This window comes from Pseudonaja textilis, chromosome 13 (genome assembly GCF_049901715.1).
Source record: "Pseudonaja textilis isolate UNSWEBS1 chromosome 13, rPseTex1.2, whole genome shotgun sequence".
NCBI classification, from domain to species: domain Eukaryota; kingdom Metazoa; phylum Chordata; class Lepidosauria; order Squamata; family Elapidae; genus Pseudonaja; species Pseudonaja textilis.
In genome coordinates this window covers 14,109,211-14,132,705 of record NC_142002.1, presented here as the reverse complement: position 1 = coordinate 14,132,705, position 23,495 = coordinate 14,109,211, and the positions used below count along the sequence as shown (strand labels likewise).

Below are 23,495 nucleotides of genomic sequence, written 5' to 3'. Positions count from 1 at the left end.
ACTAACTGGTTCTGTGGGCATGGCCTAATTTGTGGGTGTGGCTTGGTGGTCATGTGACTGGCTGGGCATGGTTTGTATGTAAATGTTATAAATATTTATATAAATATTGAATTTTTTATTTAAAAAATGAGCAACTTTTACCCAAAATCAGGCAAAGCAGGCAGGCAGATTGAGTGGCTCACAGAATCACAGATTGATTCAGAGATCTATCTGCCATCAGCTAGTTCAGTCTGTCACATAAAATTTGCTTGCAAGCAAACTCATAAAATTTGCTTGCAAGCAAATTCACAAAATTAACTCACAGCACACCATGTATGTAAATATTGATTTTTTTTTATAAAAAAAGAGCAACTTTTACCCAAAATCAGGCAAAGCAGGCAGGCAGATTGAGTTGCTCACAGAATCATTCAGTGATCTATCTATTTGCCATCGGCTAGCTTAGTCTCTCAAATTTGCTTGGCATGAGTCTGCACTGAATAATAGAACCTTCAGTTCTAAGGGAGGTTCCGCTGTGCTTAAAAGCAGAGCCGAAGATCTAAAGACTAGTTAGACAGCAATAAATCCAACCATTTCCTGCTTCCTAGCTAATCTAAATCTCCCAGCACAGCAGAACACCTGATGGTCGGAAAAAGGAAAAATAGCAATTTAGCAGGAGGTTTGCCAGTAAGGAGTGAGTGGGTGGGGAGGGTTCCCGCGGGCCATGTGGGCGGCACAGCCTTGTGTTTCGGCACAGCCTGGATTAATTGCTTGGGGGGGGTGGTGCTCTGGGAGTGAAATTTCTCTGCAGCCCACCAAAATTTTCTCGTGGCCCACCGGTTGGCCGTGGCCCACCGGTTGGCGACCGCTGCAATTGGAGATACAATATATTCCAAAGTCTCTAGACAGTGGGAGTGGGTACCAATAGAAGATAGTATTCATAGCTCAGTGTCAAATTGTGAGGGTTAAGGTGACATTCCCCAACTAGGTGATATCAATCAATCAAACGTTTATTGTCAATGCACAACATGTGCACAGTGAAATTGAAAATCATCATGCACAATGATCACCATCATCAGAGGATCATCAATATCATGGGAGCACTGATGATGTTACCTGGCTGGATAATGAAACATCTAAGAAAACAACCAAGTTCAGAGAGCATCAAGGACTCCACAGCGTGAGTTGGAGCAAATTGTCTCTTGCCCTGGATTGCTCCTGTCCTTTCATCCCAAGTTGACCATTGAGACCCTCCAAAAGCTGGTAGCCAGAGGACAGCTTACTTTACATCCTGCTAAATCTTTTTGTGGCCTTGACGCTGTTTACTTCTGCAAGTGTCAGCTGCTGTAGCTTCAGGTATGCTTAGCTCATTGCTACTTTCTTTCTGGAGTTTGTTGCTTAGCTTTGTCTGTTCTGTTCTTTGCTCGAAGGAAACTTCCATCTCTTTTTACAGAAAAGAGGAGGAGGGAGTTGTGCTTTCTCATTTCATGTATCTTTATCTTCGGGGGGGAAAAAACCTCTCCCGTGCCTCTCTCATCTCTCTGAACTCTAAACTCCTGCCTTTCATCTTAGCAGCTCCATCAATAGAAGAAAAAAAGCCCCGGAATAACAAAAGCAACAGAGAAAAGCAGAAATTTCCATCCCAAACCATGCAAGTCCTTTCTTATATATACATGCTGGCTTGTTCTCTTAACTAGAGTCACCTCTAAATGAGATGGGTAGCAGATAAGATAAAGGTTTTCTATCTCCAGTCATGTTCCACTCTAGAGGATGGTGTTCATCTTCGTTTCTTAGCCAAGGATCCCAGCATTGTCCAAAAATGTTTCCTGGTCACGTGGGCGGCATGACTATATGCTAAGGTGCATGGAACACTGTTAGCTTCCCATCAAATTGGTACCTATTTATCTACTCACATTTGCATGTTTTCAAACTGCTAGGTGGGCAGAGCTGGGGAAAGTAATGAGAGCTTACTCCATCACATGGTGCTTGGGTCTCAAACCCGGGCTTTCAGTTTCCCAGCTGAAAAGCTCAGCCCCTTCAATCAATAAGACATCATGCCTCAGACTGAAATGGGTGGCGCACAAATCAACTAAATAATAAGCAAATAACTTATTATCAATTAATTTGGTCTTTCAAACAAAGACAGGTGAAGGTGAAAATGGCTCTCTAAATAGTCTCTCTCCCAACTTCATGCCATACATAAATTCAGAACCCTTTTTATGCTTTGTGTAGGGCTGTAAGCCACGTTTTTCAGGGCTTTGCATAGGGTTGTAAGCCATGTTTTTCAGGGCTGTTGTAACTTTGAACAATTACTAAATGAATGATTGTAAGTCAAGGTCTACCTGTATCCTTTTAGATCTAAATAATTTATGACAGCTTGGTGTTGTTCATATCAATTGGGCACTCCGTTGTTTTTTTAATGCACAAAGGTGTTGAAAAACAAGTCCCCATGTGTGAATGAACACAACACTCTTGAAGAGGTAAGAACTGGGGTACACCATAGAAAAGAATCAAATATTTCCTGTGTTTGCTCTTTAAAAAAAATAGTTAGATAGGCAGGAAATCCTACTGTGATGTCCACCTTGTCTATAGGTTCTTCAGCCATTCTGTCTGTTGGTGGCACTACATTAAGAGATAGTTGTGTTTCTCTTTTGGAAGCCCTTGAGCTCCCGTGTAATTATTTTTCTGCCGAATGTGTGATCACAAATGCACTTTTCATCATTAATGGTTTTCAGGTCTGGTTCTTTCCTTCCTTCTTTTTTTTTTAAGCCCTTGTGCTCATGTGTAATTATTTTTCTGCCTAATGTGTGATCATAAATGCAGTTTTCATCATTAATGGTTTTCAGGTCTGGTAGACACGTCATTGAGCAGCCATTTATGGCTTCACATGCTACTGGTGACCTTTCATTATGATTTAATGATGCTGAAATAAAATAAAGTTATCCAATGAGATGTCTGGCATGCAGAGAGAGATTCAGGATCTCAGCGGTTTGATTGATTCCAGCAGCCACTTGGCAGGTGCTCCCTTCTGTAAAGAAAACGCCAAATGTTATACTTGGATGACATGCGGGGGTCATGGCAACTTTGGGAGCCGAATATATTATCGTTTTTCAACATATCAGGGTGAGGAGTGACAGTGAAAGTAGGGTGCCTAAAATGTTATAGAATTATAGAGTCCTCAAATTGAGAAATTCTGAAAATTAGGGAACAATAAGAAAAATCTACTTGTCCAAATTAAGAACTGGTTTGTTTCTTCTCCCCAACTTTGATGAATTTGACTATTTATTGTTTATAGAGTGTCCGAGAATTAATAGCTCATCAAAATTTGGCAGGAAGTCTGTGGAAAGTAAAAAGAATTAAATGTTTTGTTTTAAAAAAATTAAGTAATTAGGCGTGTGCAGGAGACAATAATGAAATACCAATAACTGTGATAATAACGAGAACGCTACTTGAAGATCATTGGCAATGACAGAATCACCAGCAGTCAATTGCGAAAGGCAGCTTCATTCAGAACTGCTCACAGCCTCAACAATACCTTTAGCGCCATCAAACAGCAATATCTGCCTATTGCAGGTCCTTGGGAAGAACTTGATAGGTGGATAAAAATGCCAAATGCCACATCTGGCTGACTATGCAACCAACCATAATAATTGTGGTGACTGATATTTATTTTGATGACTAGTTTATTATTTCTGGGACACTGTACAGTGTCGCTTCTTGAACCTTCACAAGAAGACATTTTGCTTCTCATCCAAGAAGCTTCTTCAGTTCTCTTCTTCAGAACGTCTTCTGAATTGAAGAAGCTTCCTGGATGAGAAGTGAAACCTCTTCAAGGAAAAACAAAGTCTAGTTGCCTTTTGGAAAAAGCACCTTTGGGACAACCATGACGTGGATGACTAAGAAACTCCATAGTTCTTCATGAGAGGAGTTTTCACTTTTAAAGTTTGTCCCAAAATATGTTAAATAAACAAATCAAGTCAGTTTTCATATTTTTAAACAAGTTTTTCATGGTCTCCATCTTAAACAAGATGAGGATGAAATGACAGTGATAACATATTATCATACTGATGTATTCTTATCACATTCTTTTTCATTATTTATTTTATTGCTCTAGTATTTTATTTCTGTTTACACCTTTTCATTGCTTCTTTGTTATTGTTGTAAGCTGCCCAGAGTAGTCCAAGATGAGATAGGTGGCAAATAAATTTAACAAACAACTAAATAAAATAATACTTTATTTATCCATCAAATTTATTTGCCACCCATCTCACGATTCAGACAACCCTGAGCCTAAATTATAACAGCTAATTGGAATGAAACATGGAGCATAAACCTAGTTTTTAGATGTACAAAGTTTTCCTTATTGTGAAATGACAACTATGGGTAAGGCAATACGTAGAAATCTGGACTAGAATAAAGATAAATAATTCATTTCTTCCCTCTCCTCCACATTAGGCCTCCTAACCAAGAATTCCATAGAACACACCTGTTTCTTAGTCCTGTGCAAATCAATGAAAATCCCATTCAAATTGTCAATTTGATTCAAAATATGTATCTGTTTCAGAATTGTCAAAGAGGAGTTGATTCAATTTGAAAGCCTAAATCAGATTGGGAGAAGCTATCCCCCTCCATTGCTCCCAAATCTGAGTCAATTTCATTTGATTCAATTTGGCAGTTTTACAGTTCCATCAAACTGCCTTCCAACTAAATCTCAGAATTGAATATTGGCCCAATTTTGCTTTTGGCTTAAAAAAACAACAACCCCCACACAAATCAAATATGGGCCATCTTTAATATAACACTTTGCTTTGGTGTTTGTTCTTATTTGCTAAATGAAGCTTTTGCAAGCTGGTGTCCTTCAGAAAGAGAAGCTTTCTAGAACACCTAGTTTTTGATAGTCCTAGCTGAGATTTGATGTCCAGGCCCTTCACTCAGTATTGTGTTGCACAATAGGAGCATCCTAGCTAGACTTAGAAAGCTCATTTGGTATAGTGGTTAAAGCACCATGCTAAAAACTTGTGAGCTCTAGTACCTCCTTAGGTACAAAGCCACCTGAATGACCTTGAGCAATTCACACCCTCTCACCTCTAGGAAGGAGGCAATTCCTAGACCACTTCTGAAAAATCTTGCCAATAAAATCTTGCCCATAAAACTGCAGGTCTAGGCAGTTGCCAAGAGTCAACATTGACTTGAAGGCACACCTACAAATATGCGAAATATTAATTCCAGAAGGAATCAAGTTTGGTGTAATGGTTAAGGCATCAGGTTAGAAACTGGGTGACCATGAGTTCTAGTCTGACTTTTGGCATGAAACCAGCGGGATGACTTTGTGCCAGACACACTCTCACAACCCTAGGAAGAAGTAGACAATGGCAAACTAATTGTGGGAAAACCTTGTCAGGAAAAAATTGTTGGGGCTAATTTAAATAGTCAGCTGACTTTAAGGTACCAAAAAAAAAGATAGATTTATATCTGAAATGCTTCATGTTACAATAAGGTTTTGGGTTGGATGGTATATATGCAGGGGTGGGATTCCACCAGTTTGCACCTATTCGCTAGAACCGGTTGTTAACATTCTAAGCAGTTCAGAGAACTGGTTGTTAGAAGAAATTTACTGGCCTAATCCTGTAAGGAAGGCAGAAAGGAAACATTCTGGTGTTGCTTACAGAAACTGCCTCTCTGTTAACCCTTATTACATTCTTGGCAGGACTAGACTTCCTGTCTCAGGAATGTCTCTGGAGTTTTTTCCTTTGCTGGTACTTTGCTTGCGTGGAGTGACCATTCAAAGTTACAATGGCACTGAAAAAAGTGACTTATGACCATTTTTCACACTTACGACTGTTGCAGCATCCCCACAGTCATGAGAGGCCAGGTGAGGAGATGCGTGCCTCGATGTGAGTGATATTGAGTTGGCCACACCCAGCCAATAACATGACCGCCAAGCCATGACCACCCAGTCACAGGACCACCAAGCCACACCCACCACCTAAGCCATGCCCACAGAACCAGTTGTTAAAAATTTGAATCCCACCCCTGTATATATGTAGAAAAGCAATGATTAGGGGGCATGAGAAACATATGAAGAATGGTTGCAGGAATCTGATATGTCAGGTTTAATGAAAAGGGTGGCATAATATCACTCTTCCAATATTTGAGGGGCTACTTTTCCAAAACACCTGAGGGAAGGACAAGAAGCGATGGATGGATACTAACCAAGGGGAGAATCAACCTAGAACTAAGGAGAAATTTCCTGACAATGAGAAAAATTAATCAGTGGAACCACTGCCTCTAGAAGTTCTGGGTGCTCCATCACTGAAGGATTTTAAGAAGAGATTAGACAACTATTTATCTGAATCCTATAGGTTTCCCTGCTTGAACAGGAGGTTCAAGACTAGAAGACATCAAAGGTCCCTTCCATCTTTTGTTATTCTGTTACCTTTTCTAAGTAATCTCTATAGACAGGCCAAGCAAATTAAGAGAAGTATTGTACTGAGCCGTGGTGGTGCAGTGGTTAGAGTGCAGCACTGCAGGCTACTTCTGCTGACTGTCGGCTGCCTGCAAGTTGGCAATTCAAATCTCATCAGGCTCAAGGTTGACTCAGACTTCCATCCTTCCAAGCTGGGTAAAATGAGGAGCCAAATTGTTGGCAATATGCTGATTTGTAAACCTCTTAGAAAGTGCTGTAAAGCGGTATATAAGTCTAAGTGCTATTGCTATTGGGTGGGAGGTGGATGGAATAAGGATGGTGATATAATTGCAGCAACTAGTTAAGCTCAGAAACCGCTTCAAGTGAAGCCAAAGGGAGATTCTCTTTCCATATTTCTCCATTGTATTGCAAAGGTGACTTTTTTATCCTTTCATTCTGTTTCATCGGTACCAATTTTTACACTTTATTTAATTTGGTTTGATATTTGTGTAGGTATGTATTTGTTGCACTTTCAGAATCCAAGATCAAATGTCTCCGCCTGGGCATAGAATATTTAAATGATGATTTTTTTAAATAGAAAAAATATAATAGATGTATATTAGTCCATGAATGATTCATTCTTCTTGGTGACTGCAAGGGGCTACAGCTGAGTAAAATATTGATGGTACAGAGGAAATGAGCTGCTGCTTAATTCAGTTTTTTGTTTTTGTAACGTGTAACTAATGTTGTTTCCTTCCAGCAATATGCATGTAGTGACCCTTTTAAAATGTTCATTCCTGAAGGTAACTAAACTTCCTGCTAGGTAGAATAGACTAGAATAACAGAGTTGGAAGGGACCTTGGAGGTCTTCTAGTCCAACCCACTGCTTAGGCAGGAAACCCTACACCATTTCAGACAAAGGGTTATCCAATCTCTTCTTCAAAACTTCCAGCGTTGTAGAATTCACTACTTCTGAAGGCAAGTTGTTCCACTGATTAATTGTTCTAACTGTCAGAAAATTTCTCCTTAGTTCTAGGTTGGTTTCAGGTAGGGAAAATAAATGTTGAAGTTCAAACAGAAATTCTGGAATTTGCTGCCACTAGCTGCGATCATGGTCACCAACATAACAAGTTGGGTTCTTTTGAATTGCTGGTGGTAATCTTGGGTAGATCGCTTTAACAATGTCAGACCTGCCACTACTTAACTCTCCAAATAGAAATGATCCTTGGCTCCATTTATTGAGAACGGTATACTTTACTAGAGGTCAAGTGTATTGCAATATTGCAAAGCCAGATAATTGCTACCAGAACTCTGTAAGTTCTACTTTTCCCTCCCTTAACTATCTCTCATTGCCCACCCCAGTGTAACCAATCAGGTTCAACCAAGATGTTTTCATAATGGTCAATCCAAATGCAGTTTGGTATGCAGCTCCCTCCTCCTTCCAGTAGGGTGACCTTGGGGCAGTGTCTCAAGGAGATACAGCACTTACTTTCGTTTTCCCAAGCCTTCCTCACTTCATCCTTCCTCCCTACAGTTCATGGCAGTCCGTCACCTCATAGCAGTGAAGCCACAAGCGAGGACAGAGGATGGAGAATTTGAGAGTAAATACTTTGGTAGGGTCCTTGTTGATCTCTGAGCTTGGTTGTTTTCTTACAGATGTTTCATTACCCAGCTAGGTAACATCATCAGTGCTAGAAGGGAGCTGGGTTACTATTGATTTATATATATAAACAGAGGAAAAATCCCTCTGCCTTCTAGCACTGCTGATGTTAGCTAGATGATGAAAGTATCTGCTTATCTCTGGAGAATCAAATATTGGCAGGGCTGAAGCAAGTAGGTATTTTTGACATCCTGACCTGTATCTCCAAAGCAACATTTCTTCATCAGAAATTGATGACTGGATAGAAAACTAAGTAGCACAAATGCTGTTCAAAGATTGCAGTGCTACTGTAAGGCCTAAGTAAGCCTTGATGGTTCAGTGGTTAGAATGCAGTATTGCAGGCTAACTCTGCCCACTGCCAAGAGTTTGATCATGACCGACTCAAGGTTGACTCAGCCTTCCAACCTTTCCAAGGTCAGTAAAATGAGGATTCAGGTTGTTGGGGGGAATATGCTGACTCTGTAAACCACCCAGAGAATGTTGTAAAGTACTATGAAGCAATATTTAAGTCTAAATGATATTGCTATGCTATTTCTATTTAAATTAAGTATTTTTTTTCTGAATGTCTGCTTGTCCTTCTTAATTGACCCATACCCAGGAACTGTAAGGAGACATTGAAAAAGTATAAATTGGAGAGCTGTATTAGACCCGAGATTCCAAGTTTATAACTAGTGTATATTTCCACAATCAGATATTCCCATATGGATTTATAGGTAGGTGTTTGGAAAGCATACATGCACCTCCCAGCTCATATGTGATGTGTCATGCATGATGTAACTCTGAGGTTGCTTTTCCTGTGAAGAAAGATCTACAGAGTCCTGTGAATGTTGCCCAAAGTAAACAATTTTCTTTCCCTTTCTCTGCCATATTAGAGATTAATGTTACCGCTATTCCACTGACCTTTTCCCTCCCAAACTAAACACTGTTTGGCAGCCTTCCTAATAATACCAGCAGGGTTCAGTAGCTTATTGTACAATTTGTGGTGCTAATAACACGAGCACATTTAGTGAATGTGAGTGGATTTTCCATAATTATGCTGATGGTTTTCAAGAGGAAAAATGGATTGGCTTCTGATTGACTTTTCCCAAAATTTCCCCACTCACAATCCTGTTCTCTTTAGATCTTGTTAATGGCACATCCCTGAAAGCTTTAAAAAAAAAAAAAGAGCAAATCACATCATTATTTGGAGCAGCCTTCTCAGACTGTTGTCCTCTAAATGTGGTTGTATTTTAGTTCCCATAAGCTTCCGTCAGTGTGCCCCTGACTAGTCGAAGAATAATAACCTCTCTAGTCAGTGCCAAGTTGAGAGGCTCTGCTTGAAGTCTTCAGATGTTGCTTCTCCTCACAGTACAATAATTTCTAGCAGTATTTTTGCTTCATATAAATCACATCGTACTGTGGTTTCTCCAGAACTGGCATATCTACTGCAATGAAAGGTTCAGTTTGATTGAGGCTGCACACCTGATCAGAGGTGTGTTAACCCGAGGTGGCATTCAGCAGGTTCTGACCAATTATGGAGAACTAGTAGTGGAAATTTTGAGTAGTTCGGAGAACTGGCAAATCCCACCTCTGACTGGCCCCGTCCCCATCTATAGTCCCGAGTCCCAGCTGATTGGCTGGGTCTTCTTTGGTTGCCCTGCACAGGAGAATGGAGATGGAAAGCAGGTTAGTTGGATGGGGAGTTAATGGGGATTTTACAGTATCCTCCCCCAGCCATGCCCACCAAGCCATGGCCTCAGAACCGGTAATAAAAAAAAATAATCCCACCACTGGTGTTAACCATTAAGCAGACTAAGCACATGCTTTGGGCACCAGTCCCAAAGGAGGCAGAACAAAAACTTTTATGTAGCCTAACCTTGGCTTCATTTGTACAGTATAAAGGAGGGGAACACCAAGATTTGTCAGTGCTTAGGGCACCAGTGAGCTTTAATCCATCATTGCACATGATAGATCTTCACAACCCATCAAGACATAGGATGTTGAAGGTGATAGTGAGGATATTTCCATGCTGTTCTTCTTCCTGGTTGAGCCCAAAACAGTTTACAAAGGAGCCATTTAAAAAAGCTTGAATAAAACCATCAAGAATCAAACCAGCAGTCCATCAAATCCAATTGTAACAATTACAGCTATATAATAATTATTATGCGTGACCATTTATATACAGTAATAAGTAAATAAAACAATGAAACAATTGTAACAATATACATAATAATTATAACAATATAAGGATCACAAGCAAGAGGCCAAAATGGCTCAGTGGTTAAAGATGCTGAGCTTGTCAGCTGGGTTCGAGACCCAAGGACCACATGATGGAATGAGCTCCTGTTTCTTGCTCTAGCTCCTGCCCAACTAGCAGTTCACAAGCATGCAAATGCAAGTAGATAAATAGGTACCACTTTGGTGGGAAAGTAATAGCGTTCCATGCATCTTTGGCCTGTAGTCATGCTGGCCACATGACTATAGAAAATGTCTTCAGACAATGCTGTCTCCCTTGGCTAAGAAATGGAGATGAGCATTGCTCTCTTAGAGTTGGAAGTGACTGGACAAGGGAAACTCCACCTTTATGTGTTATTCAAAAAGGAAAGGAAAGGCAACGTATCAATCCGAATGACAGTATAAATCTAGAAGTGTCTGTTATTTATACTGAAGCAAACTCATGGAATCTCTCCAGTTCTTCTTAGTCCATAATTGGATGGACTGAGAAGGCAGCGTTTTAAAACCCAGGGTCCAAATCCATTCAGAAGAGCAGATGTCACAGCTATCCAGTACCCAGTATGTTTTCAGAACTGGTATTGCATTTAGGTGTTCTGCCTATTTAAACCATACCATTCTTTCCACTCATTTTGTGAAAGTGACTGCTACAAGCTTTCAACATTCCAAATGTATATTCTAAAGAGGTTGCCCAGTCTAGATTCAGACAACATAATGTTAGAGGAGTCTACTGTCTGTTTTAGGGTAAAGCTGTATAGCTTGCCAGCTTGATTTTAAAAAAAAAATTAAAAAGCCTATATGATCTTGAAATTCTTGAGGATCTCAATGACGAATTGATAGGGATAATCTGAGGATGAATAATTGATTGGTCGGTTGGTGTTTTTAATGCTGCCTTTCTGCCAAGAGGCACTAAAGGTGACTAAAGCAGTTATAAATAGAAATGCAAAACCAAATACAATCTGAAGAAAAGATTAAAAGAATAGACAAAGCTAAAAGAGCGGGCATCTAGATCAAGCACAGATTAAATAATGAGAGAATCCAAATGTAAATAAGACAGCCAATTAAATGTAAATAAGAGTTCAAGTGATAGGCATTCAATCCTTAGATAATTGCCTTGTGTCTCCACATCAGCTTGAGATATGGAAATGATTTTTGCTCATATTAATATGCTAATCTAAGCAATGTCACCCCCAACCCAACCTGCCCCATCCCCTTCAAACAGAGTAGATGGAGAAGAACCTTGGACTTGGTTTGTAGTCTCCATTTCGATGAGTAGGAAGAATGAGCGTTGAGGACATTTCCATCCCAAAATCCACACTCTTGATCAGGAGAACTTCAGATCAAGATTTTTCTGCTTTATGATCTTGCAGTCAAAGTATTGTCCCAAAGGGTTTGACCATCAGTTGGTCCAACATGCTGAATGTATGCTTCACAAAAAATGCTTTTGACAAACTGAAATGATTAGTGATGGAAGAAAAATGATTAGGTTGTGAATGGGTTCAGTTCAGTTCCCACAGTTTTTAGCACTTTTTTTTTTTTTAGGACAAATGCACGATAAAAGAGGAAAACAAAATTTCCTTCCATGTACACACTCACACTGAGAAACCCAAACAACCAAGAATACTTCAGCAAGCCATAACTGTTTATGAGATCAGCAACAGTGACAGCTAATTGGAGAGACCGACCAGCATTCTTTTGAATCAAGCTCTGGAAAGAAAACTTTCTGATTGATGCTCAAGTGCCATGGTTCTGGGTAGAAAATCTTGGGAGCATTGCCATAGATCAAATGTGACATGTCATTACAGATTACTCTTGTATCTTTGGTGAATTCTATTTTACAGGATCTCGGGTGAATTATAGTATCTTATTTTTATTTCAGTCTGGTTTACAAATTTATCCACACACACAAAGACAAACACAGCTTTCAGTTTGGGAATTTAGCACTGCCATAAAAGAGCTTAGACAACTCACCGGTCTTATTTTGACCAGCAACAACCAGATGGTTGGATTTTTCTCTTGTTCTTGACAATCTTAGGCAGAACTATTTCCCTGACATAATAGGTACATCAATTCTTACACAAAACCAGTTTTGTAACACATTTTTATCTTTGAAAATAGTACAGATGAGTCCTTCACATTCATCCATATCATGTCTGCTGTTGTAACATCTGCTTTATTTGTGCTTCTTTCTGGAATATAATTCATTACTTAGGACAAAAAAAAATCCTAAGAGCTTCTTTATCTTTATTTATGACAATCAAATTGCAATATATGAGGTGCTCAGCCTTGAGTTAAAGACCAACTGAAATCCTTCATGCACCCAACTTCTGGGTAATAAGAATTTAGTGTATGTGTGTATAGACCATTGATTCCCTTCATGAATGAATTCCGAGAGGACCTACAGATGTCCTTTCATAGGATTTAACTCTCATTTCTTCCCATTAAGCTCCACAAATGCATTAATCAGATTGTCAGGATTAGCCATATATATATATATAAAATCTGGTGTACGTGTGTTCCTGGGCAATGGGCCAGAAGTACTGCTTAACATCACACTGACTCCATAGTTTTGAAAAGTCTGGGAAGCCCCCCTGATTCTAAACCTCAGAAGTTCATCGGGGTCTTTTTTAGAACAAGGGTCATTCATGAGGTTGGAGGGACACATGTGGGAGGCTGTACATGACCAACAGTAGGCTAAAAATGTGAGTAGCAATAACACTTAGACTTATATATTGCTTCACAGTGCTTTTACAGCCCTGTCTAAGTGGTTTCCAGAGTCAGCATCTTGCCTCCAATAATCTGGTCCTCATTTTACCCACCTTGGAAGGATGGAAGGCTGAGTCAACCTTGAGCCAGTCAGAATCAAACTGCTGGGCAGAGTTAATCTACAATAGCAGTAGCACTTAGACTTATGTATAACCTCACAGGGCTTTACAGCTCTCTCTAAGCTGTTTACAGAGTCAGATATTGCCCCCAACAACAATATGGGTCCTCATTTTCTCCATCTCAAAAGGATGGAAGGCTGAGTCAAACTTGAGCCTCGTGAGATTCAAACTGCTAAATTGCAGTCAGCTGGCAGTCAGCAGAAGTAGCTTGCAGTACTGCACTCTAACCACTATGCCACCATGGCTCTTCCTTCCTTCCTTCCTTCCTTCCTTTCTTCCTTCCTTCCTTCCTTCCTTGAATCCATCCTTCTTTCCATCCATCCTTTCTCCCTTCCTTCCTTCCTTTGTACTTAGCAATAACATTTTTATCTACTGCTTCACAGTGCTTTTACAGCCCTCTCTAGGTGGTTTACAGAGTCAGCATCTTGCCCCCAATAATCTGGTCCTCATTTTACCCACCGTGAGCCAGTCAGAATTGAACTGCTGGGCAGAGTTAATCTGCAATAGCAGTAGCACTTAGACTTATATATAACTTCACAGGGCTTTACAGCTCTCTCTACGCTGTTTACAGAGTCAACATTTTCTCCATCTCAAAAGGATGGAAGGCTGAGTCAACCTTGATCCTCGTGAGATTCAAACTGCCAAATTGCAGGCAGACAGCAGGCAACAGAAGTAGACTGCAGTACTGCACTCTAACCACTGCGCCACCAAGGGTCTTATTATGAACATGGATTCCACTCAAATTAATTTATTATTAAATTGATCGTTAGAATTTAATAGGATCGACCCCAAACAGTTAGTCTAATTGTTTTCCTTTTCTACTGTATTTTAAAATGCAGTTAAGTATTGTAGCAAGGTTTGGAAAGTTTAGAGGATGCCAGAGGTTTGCCTGGAGTGTCATAGTATTCACATCAGAGATGGAATGTGTATCTGAAGGAGAGGTTGTGGTTTTTGGAATATCAGCAGTAGCATCACAGCTTCTCAGGGAGGTGGCACAACATTCCAGAGTGGGGCCCAAGACAAGGACCTGTGTAGTCCTGACATGCATTGGGAGGGAAGCAAAGTTTCAAACACCCTAGAAACTCCAGGATATATCTATTAGGTTGGAAAGTTATATCTTTGGTCTGGCAAGATTCTGTCTATTAGGTGCGAGTATGGGAGAAAGAGAGGAAAAGCTGGAAGGGGAGTTAAGCACATCATCAGCTTAGAATCATTATGTTGCCACAAGTGATCCAAGTCCAGCCTCTCCTTGAATTCTGTTGACTCTTATCTAGTGCCAATTTGATCCTGACCATTAGTAGCTGAGATTCTTGTATAAGCTTGAGCAATAAACCTTCTAAACTGCAACTCAACATTTAATGCTAATCCTTTGTGGCCGATAGTGAGCTAATAAACTTCTGGTCTCAAATAGGTTCTCATTGTGTCAAATCTGAGGTTTGGGTTTGACAACTTCTGAACTATAAGATATCACTGAGGGAAGGAAATAATAGCCACTCTAGATAGGTCAGATGAGGAAATTCAATTCTATGAGAAGGCTAAAAGTTCTAATATTAAACTTGGCTATTATAACAGAGTATTGGAAGTCTGACTGTACTTTCATCCTCCTCCTCTTCTTCCTCCTCATAATAGTTCAGTGAATTAGAGGACTGTCTGTCTGAGCCACTTCAAAATGCTTTTCTGGCTTAGAGAACTTTGTGGACTTACCCAATGTTTCAGTCCATTTTGCCTAGGCAACAAATCCTGCGTATCTCTATCAAGGGCATTTTGCTTACTATGTACAGTAGGGTTTTAGCTGTGTTCACATTGACCTCCTTGCCACCATTTGCATTTAATCAAATGAACGCTTCTCTCAATTCTTGGGAGAAAAGGACGAATTCAGGATGGACAATTACAATGTGTAGGAACCTGCCACATCTGGTCATTTTAACAAGAGTAATAGAGACTGTGCTATTGGGGCTGGGGTGTCGTCTGAACCAGAGCTTGGACTATCTGTAGCTATCAAGTATATAATGGTGAAATATTGTTGGAACAAATATAATATATTACATTTATGAGCTATTTTGGCAGTTAATTATCTTTATTTAGCTGTGTTGTGAAAATTCGTATTCTTAGTTGTGGGTAGTGAACCCAGCATAAAATACACACCTGAGTCTAATAAAATCTGGATGCCCTTTATTGATAAACAAATAAAGAGTAGGCTGCAGCCTTAGTTAGGCTTATTCATGGAGATTGATGTGATTTATTAGCAGTGATTTGAATTAAACCCCAGTGATTTTTCAGTACACGTGGTAGCTGAGTTTCTCGGAGCCAATCATATATAAGTGCAAAATAATCAAAAGAGCATATATATACTAGAGGCATTCTTCTCCTCTTTTATAGCTGATGCTTGTTCTTGGTTTCTTATAATAAATTCCTTCAGCATGAGAAGAGAAGTCTTTTTATAAGTGAGCAGACCAATTTTGTGAATGTTTTTTTTAATACCAGAAAGCAAACAAACCCCTATCACAAACCACAAAATATGTAGCAGAATACATAAAACATAGCCCCACTATATACCAATAAAGAACCCTGAAATCTTCTTACAGTTCAAGAGTAAAAGGATTTCCAAAGTATTCTTGAGAATCACTCAAGATTACCACTCACGTCTTGTCTGTCTATCCACTATTTGCCTCTGGAAAAACTCCCTACATAATTATTGAGAGGAAGTCTGAATTTTCTTACCTCCAATACATCCTTCCCTTCCTTCCCTTTCTCTTCCCAGTATTTAAAGCCATACATCAAAACTAGAGAGTTTGCTCTAAGGTTCCTTGACCAGTGGGATCGCTGTCCTCTCTGTATATCTCTGAATAGACTATATCGCAGAATAGACTTTATCCCAGGCTAAACATGAGTTGCCCGGATATGTTCGACTTCAATCCTTATAAGACCCATCATAAACAGCCAATGAAGTTGAACTTCAATATATCTGAAGAGTGTCATCATGCTTCTTCCCATTAGAAAGGGAAAATAAGAATGTCCATGCAGTTGGACTAGGATAGGTGTATCCATGAAGGCATTTCCATGTTCTAATAATTTCACTACATCATCATGAAAAAGCTTCCAAGCAGATCAAACATACTCTTTTCAACAAACATGACAACTGAATCATCAGGCCATAGCTTTGCTTTTAGGCGTCCAAAAATAAGAGAAAAAAACATCAAGAAACATATATTACAATGCCTATATGAGTCTCAGGTCCAAAGGATCAGACTCACCAATTAAGCTGCAGCACAGAAGACTTATTCAACCCTATGCACAATAATATAGTTAATTAAAATTTTAATTTAATTATTTAGAAGCCCTAAGGGTGCAGTGGTTAAATGCAATATTGTAGGCAAACTATACCCACTGCAAGCAGTTTGATCCTGACTGGCTCAAGGTTGACTCAGTCTTCCATCCTTCCAAGGTGAGTAAAATGAGGACCCAGATTGCTGAGGGCAATAGGCAGGGGTGGGATTCCACCAGTTTGCACCTATTCGCTAGAACCGGTTGTTAACATTCTAAGCAGCTCGGAGAACCAGTTGTTAGAAGAAATTATTGGCCTAATCCTGTAAGAAACTGCCTCTCCGTTAACTCTTATTACATTCTTGGCAGGACTAGACTTCCTGTCTCAGGAACGTCTCTGGAGTTTTTTCCTCGCTCCTTTGCTGATACTTTGCTTGTGTGGAGTGACCATTCAAAGTTACAATGGCACTGAAAAAAGTGACTTATGACCATTTTTCACACTTACGACTGTTGCAGCATCCCCACAGTCATGAGAGGCCAGGCAAGGAAATGCGTGCCTCGATGTGAGTGATATTGAGTTGGCCACGCCCAGCCAGTCACATGACCACCTAGCCATGCCCACCATCTAAGCCATGCCCACAGAACCGGTTGTTAAAAAAATTGAATCCCACCCCTGGCAATAGACTACCTCTGTAAGCTGCTTAGAGAGGTTTGTAAAACACTGGGAAGCGGTATATAAGTCTAAGTGCTATTGCTATTTGGTTCAATACTAAATTAGCACCAGGTAAGTGTCAATAAAATTCAGGAGGGATTCAACTTGGTCTCATTTGTGGGAACATAACAATTCTGGGTTAATGACATGTTTAACGCTGCTCCCCAGCTCTGTCTGCTGTTCTCCTATATTGAGTTCCCCTCCTCTGCCATGACCTCTCCGAACTTTCAGAAAAGTTTTTGATAAATATCTCTCTGAATGTAGAAGGTTTCATAAGGCAAAAGATTTGGCTCTCTTCTAAAGATAACAAACTTGGAGCATCCCCAGTAAGGAAATAGTTCCAAATCCTGGGTCATGTTACTTGCATTTTTTTACAGCTTTGCTCAGTCTGTGTTATGTTCCCTTGAATGGGGCAATTAAATCTGGATTCATTATTCCAAATACTCCAGCTTTTAGCTATTGTGACCCAGAGAGCAACTCTTTAGGTATTTACATTACAATGGGAGAAAAGTTTTTTATTCTTTTTAGAACTTTGCAAAACTATTAAAAACACATTTCACCAAACTAAACAATCATCGAATGTCATCACTTGTTTTCCATAGAGTATGCTTTTGTACAAGATTTGAAATCTGAGCCTTCCAGCCAAGCTGATTCATGCTGCATTTTATGTAATTTAGCCTGAGTAATACAATACTAATCTACAGATAAATGTATTGCTCAGTATTTAAATAGAATGAGCAATTGCTTATCCCATGAACCACACATTTTCTTGCACAATGCTAAGTTTCCTGGGAAGTTCTGGAGCCCCATAGCACTATTATGAAAATAGGCCACGCAATGTTATGCTTCCTAGAAATATTCTCTCTTTGACTTCCTGGAGGAGTGGCTTGAGAATGTATAATTCAGTGTGTAAAAACAGCAATGATTTGGTTGCAAATGAAGACAAATACACGTTATCAACAGGATAATGTTGCAGTATCCAAACTGGGTCAGTAATCGAGATCAGAGGTTTAGTCTTCCAAGCTTTCACACTTGTTCTGGAGCCCATCTTCATGGAACTTCTCTCTGTTCTTTAGTCTATTCTGTGTGTTGTATTTACATGGTGCCTGTTGTATGTGGCTTTTTAGGTGTTGATTGGGATGTTGATGGCTAGCTGTTAAATTGTTGGTTGTTGTTTCCTTGTGCTTCCTTGTACACATGGAAAGAACAACCAATGGCTTAATTGTACCCAAGGAAACAACAACCAATGACTTAATTGTCCATAAGGAAACAACAACCTACAACTTGATAGCCAGCCATCAACACCCCAAACCACTTCTAAAAAGCCACATACAACAGACATTCAGTTCTGTTTTCATATTTAATTTAATTGGTAATTTGTTCACATTTTTATTTGATGAGTTGTCCACCATTGACATAATGAGATAGGTAGACATATAAGTTAGGACTCCAGAAACTATCCAATCTAGCACCATGTAATGATGAGTACTCCATATCCATAATAGCGCTGAAAGGATCAAAAAGGAAGGGAAGGGAAGCAATTGAATATATGCTTGATTTCAAATTCCTTAACATAGGAATCAATTTCCGTCCTTTTACTTTGAGGGATCTTGTGGATCACTGTTAGTCTTAGTAGTATCAGATTGCTATTTGGATGAAAGCATAATTTAGAAAAGCTTTTAAAGTATTCCATTTCTCCGTTGTTTTATCTCCATCATTCAGTATTTGAATAGACCATTTGCAGGTCTTCACCTATTGTGAGCTGGCTGATTTGCACACTGGTGTCTAACTTACGTGGAAGGGTCTTAACTTAGCTAGTGGGCACAGCACAATAGAAGGCCACAAACTGTTCTCTGTTGCCTTGGAATCCAAACACGAGGCAAAATTATGACAAGGGAAATTCTGGCTGAATGTTAGGGAATACTCTTAGGGAGGTGATGTGCTCATGATATACAGCTACGTTCAAGCAAAGGCTGGAAAAAAGTATCGTTAGAGATGCATTCATTTGGATTCCTTAACTACGGTCTTTTCCAGCTCCATGGTTAGGGTTACATAATGCAACAAGCCATGTTTTATTGCAAACCAGCAGTAGTCTGGGCTCTCAGCACGCAAATGCCAAACCAAACAGACCACTGGAGACCTTAGCAAAATAGATGAACCATCCTTTGATTCCATGAACTCAATCATGGACAAACTTTTAAGAGCGCTCAAGAACGTCCTCCTAACTCTTGGCTGACGTCATGGAAAATCAGTAGTTCTGTTTCCTTTTTGGAGTTTGGGTGAGCCTAAGCACCCCTCCCTGGCATGTCAAATGCAACCACCCTCTTGTAACAGATCTGATGAGGTTTGAAGTTCATAGAGACTTCGCCACGGATTTAAACAAGTTCCGGATCAAATCTGGAAAGAATGAGTTAATTCATCACAGCTGGGCTTTGGCCTCTGCATATCCCAGTGTGTCAAGGATACTACTTGTACTAAGATTGTGCAGCTGGGTCCCTTTCCTCCCCAGACCGAGGATGTCCTTTCTCTGCCAGTCACTGGATGTAATCTATACATCCCTTTTACACTTGGCTCTTTATGCAACAGCTCTGTTTATCAATTTGCAGAGCATCCATCGCCAACTCATTTCCCATGGCCCTGTGGCTGAGATGTTGTCACTGAGCAAACCAAAAGATACCTGCTTTATGGAAATTACCACCAGATGTACAATAGAGACTTTATTGATTTGGTTGTTTGATCATATAAAAATATAAAACTGATAACAAGTAGACACAAAGAAGACAATAGGACATGTTCACCTCTACAGTTAACTTATCGCACTTTAAGTTGGCTTAGTGTTTCAAAGGGTCTGAAATGTATTTCTGGCAGTGCTGATTTAGAACATAGAATAATAGAGAAAGAAGGGACCTTGGAGGTCTTCTAGTCCAACCCCCTTCCCTCTTGAGCAGGAGACCCTGTACCATTTCAGACAAATAGTTGTCCAGACTCTTTTTGAAAGCCCCCAGTGTTGGAGCATTCACAACTTCTGAAGGGAAGCCATTCCACCGGTTAATTGCTCTCACTGTTAGGAAATGTCTCCTTAGTTCTAGGTTGCTTCTCTCCTTGGTGAGTTTCCATCCGTTGTTTCTCGTCTTGCCTTTAATTTAATACCTGAAGCAACCCTTTAGCATTAAATGCCATGAAATGTCCATGGGCCTCCACTCCAAAAGATCAGGCTACGATCCAATAGAATGCAGAATGTTTGCACATGGAAGATACTGTGGGACAGTGGTTAGAGTGCATTGCTGCAGGCTACTTCTGCTGACTGCCGGCTGCCTGCAATTTGGCAGTTCAAATCTCACCAGGCTCAAAGTTGAACTCAGCCTTCCATCCTTCCAAGCTGGGTAAAATGAGGACCCAGATTGTTGGCAATATGCTGATTTGTAAACCGTTTAGAAAGTGCTGTAAAGCGGTATATAAGTCTAAGTGCTATTGCTATTGAGTTCAAGGAGGAAACGAGAAAGTCTTGTGTCTGAAAGTTAGAGAGAGAGAGAGAGAGAGAGAGAGAGAGAGAGAGAGAGAGTAGATAGACCAAACATCTGGCTGGATACCAAGACAGCACCTTAAATTGCTATGCTTAGAAAACCCATCACTTCTTCCCAATGTCCTCATTATTTCTTTTAAGGTGCGAAGGTGCCAGGATTTCTCTCTCTCTATGTGTTTATGTATACAAGCTTGTGTGTGTGTGTGTGTGTGTTCAAAACGCTTCCAGCTGCCAAACCTTCATTTAGAAAAATATCTCTCTTCTTCTCCAGCCTTTCTCCCATTTTTTGATTTGTAGAAAGTGCAAGTAATAGGCCTGTCATCACCGAGGCGCAGCAATAGGTTTCTGCCAACGCTTCTGGCGTTTGTGTCATCACTTTGGTTAACTGACTTCAAGTCTATGCTGGAAATTCTTTTGTGATTCTTTTTCTTGTTTTGAGATGGGGTGGCATTTTTATTGCATCAAAATGCCACCACCAAAAGCAGACATCAGTGCAATGGGATCTAAACATAAAGTCATTTCCACAACAGCAACAGAAATGTCTCTTAAGTTAAATCTATTTTCCTTGTTGTAACTCCCACGTACGCTCTTCAAGCAGCTTTACAAAACAGTGCAGTTTCTTAAGCATCCAAAATCTTTGCAGGCTTCCCTCTGGCTTTCTTCAAGTAAGTGGGAGGTGGATATGCCACCTCGAGTCCCGTTCCCCCCAGTTCCCAAAACTTCCCAAATGAAAGAAAAACTAAAAAGATCTCGATTGCAACTTAAATATGACTTTCTTCCATGAGTAAAATTCTGCTTAATGTCTGTGGAGATTCTCAGTCATTCGGCTCATGGTTGTCTCAGTGCTTTTTCAAAAGGCAACTGGACTTCCTTTGTTTTTTCCTTGAGGAAGTTTTGCTTCTCATCCAAGAGGCTTCATCAGTTCTGTCTGGATGATCGAGGGGGGAAGGGGAATGGAAGGATTTATATTCATTTGGATGCAGGATTGTCTGAAATTCTTTGGAATAGAAACCCTTCCATTTCCCTCCTCCCCCCCACGCACACACATTCAGTCAGAACTGAAGAAGCTTCTTGGATAAGAAGTGAAACGTCTTCCTCAAGGAAAAAAAAACAAACTCCAGATGCCTTTTGGAAAAGTACCTTTCAATACTGGAAAAATCCACGTTGGCAAATATTGAGCAATCATCAGCAATGCAAAAAAACCGTCATGGTGAGCTACGAGTCACAGAAATGTGTAACCCTAGAGTAAAATGTCCACAAGCTGGAACAAGCATCGATCAAACTGTTTGTGGACGGGAAATATCATCGTAGAGAGGAGAGGAGAGGAGAGGAGAGGAGAGGAGAGGAGAGGAGAGGAGAGGAGAAGAGAAGAGAAGAGAAGAGAAGAGAAGAGAAGAGAAGAGAAGAGAAGAGAAGAGAAGAGAAGAGAAGAGAAGAGAAGAGAAGAGAATGTATTAGAATGAAGAATAGGATTGGATTGGATCTGATAGAATAGAATAGAATAGAATAGAATAGAATAGAATAGAATAGAATAGAATAGAATAGAATAGAATAGAAGCTGAAAGGGCCCTTGGAGGTCTTCTAGTCCAGCCCCTGCTCAAGCAGGAGAACCAATACCATCTCAGATAAGTGACTGTCCAGTCTCTTCTTAAAAACCTTTAGTGATGGAGCACCCACAATTTCTGCATAGTATCTAGATAGTATATGCTTTCCCCTCTCGCTGTAGGCATCATTTCAGACAGAGCAGAAAGTCAAAAATTGCTGTGTTAGATTTAGCAGAGTGTTTGCATGAGATTTTGGCTGTCAGAATTCATGCTCCTGTGCCTCGTTTTTAAGGGATGTGTGAACCTCATAGCTGGTAGGTGGTGAATCACATTAGGATTTGTGTGTGTGTGTGAATACAGGGCTTAGGAAGACAAATGGCTACTTTTATTGCAAGCCTTTGCCCATAAGGCCCCATGTTTGCATTCTCTAAGGGGACAGTGATTAGGAGAGATGAGCAGGAAACTTGGATCAAATCCCTGGTGACAGATTTTTTTTTAATTGTTATTGGTTTTTAAAACAAATATAAACAAACAAAACATCAAAAACATCAAATCATCTTCCATAAATGTACATACAGTGTGCCGGTTGGTTTACAAATTGTTTTGTGCTTCCATTTCATAGTCTTCAATTATAATTACATTGTATATAATCTCATATTTTCAATCAATATATTAAATACATTAATATTATTATTAATCAATCATTTGACTATACTTTTATTCATTCATGTTTTCCAAAATGATCATATTTTACTTAATTTGTTTTATAACCATTTGTATCATCATCCCAGATCTATCCTAGAATCATTTTGTAGATATAATTAGAAAAGAATACATCTTTATATATTTATTATTTGCTAAAAGTCTACATATTTTATTACTATATTTTATTGTCTAACCATTGATAGAATAGATCCCAAATTTTATAAAATTGTTTATCATCTTGTTCTCTAATTTCAAATGTCAATCTACTCATTTCAGCACATTCCAATATTTTCTTAATGATTTCCTCCTGTGATGGTATTTTCTCATTTTTCCAGTTTTTAGCAAATACAATCCTATCCGCTGTTAATACATTTATAATCAGGTATTTCAAGTCTTTACTATATATTTCAGGTAAAATTCCCAATAAAAATATTTCTGGTTTCAAATCTATATGTTTTGTCATTTTTTTCCAACCACGTGTGTATTTTAGTCTAGTATTTTTTAGCATCCACACAAGTCCACCACCTTTGGTAATATGAGCCAGGTATCTGATGACATTTCCAACATTTTTTGGATTTATTCTTGAACATTCTTGCTATTTTTGTTGGG

General features: G+C 39.6%; 1 protein-coding gene across 3 annotated transcripts in view; it reads left to right on the top strand.

The window, feature by feature from the left end:
* The window catches only part of SEMA6D (semaphorin 6D), a 295,644-nt gene that overhangs the window by 186,887 nt on the left and 85,262 nt on the right, over positions 1-23,495 (top strand). The gene's annotated exons all lie outside the window — the stretch shown is intronic.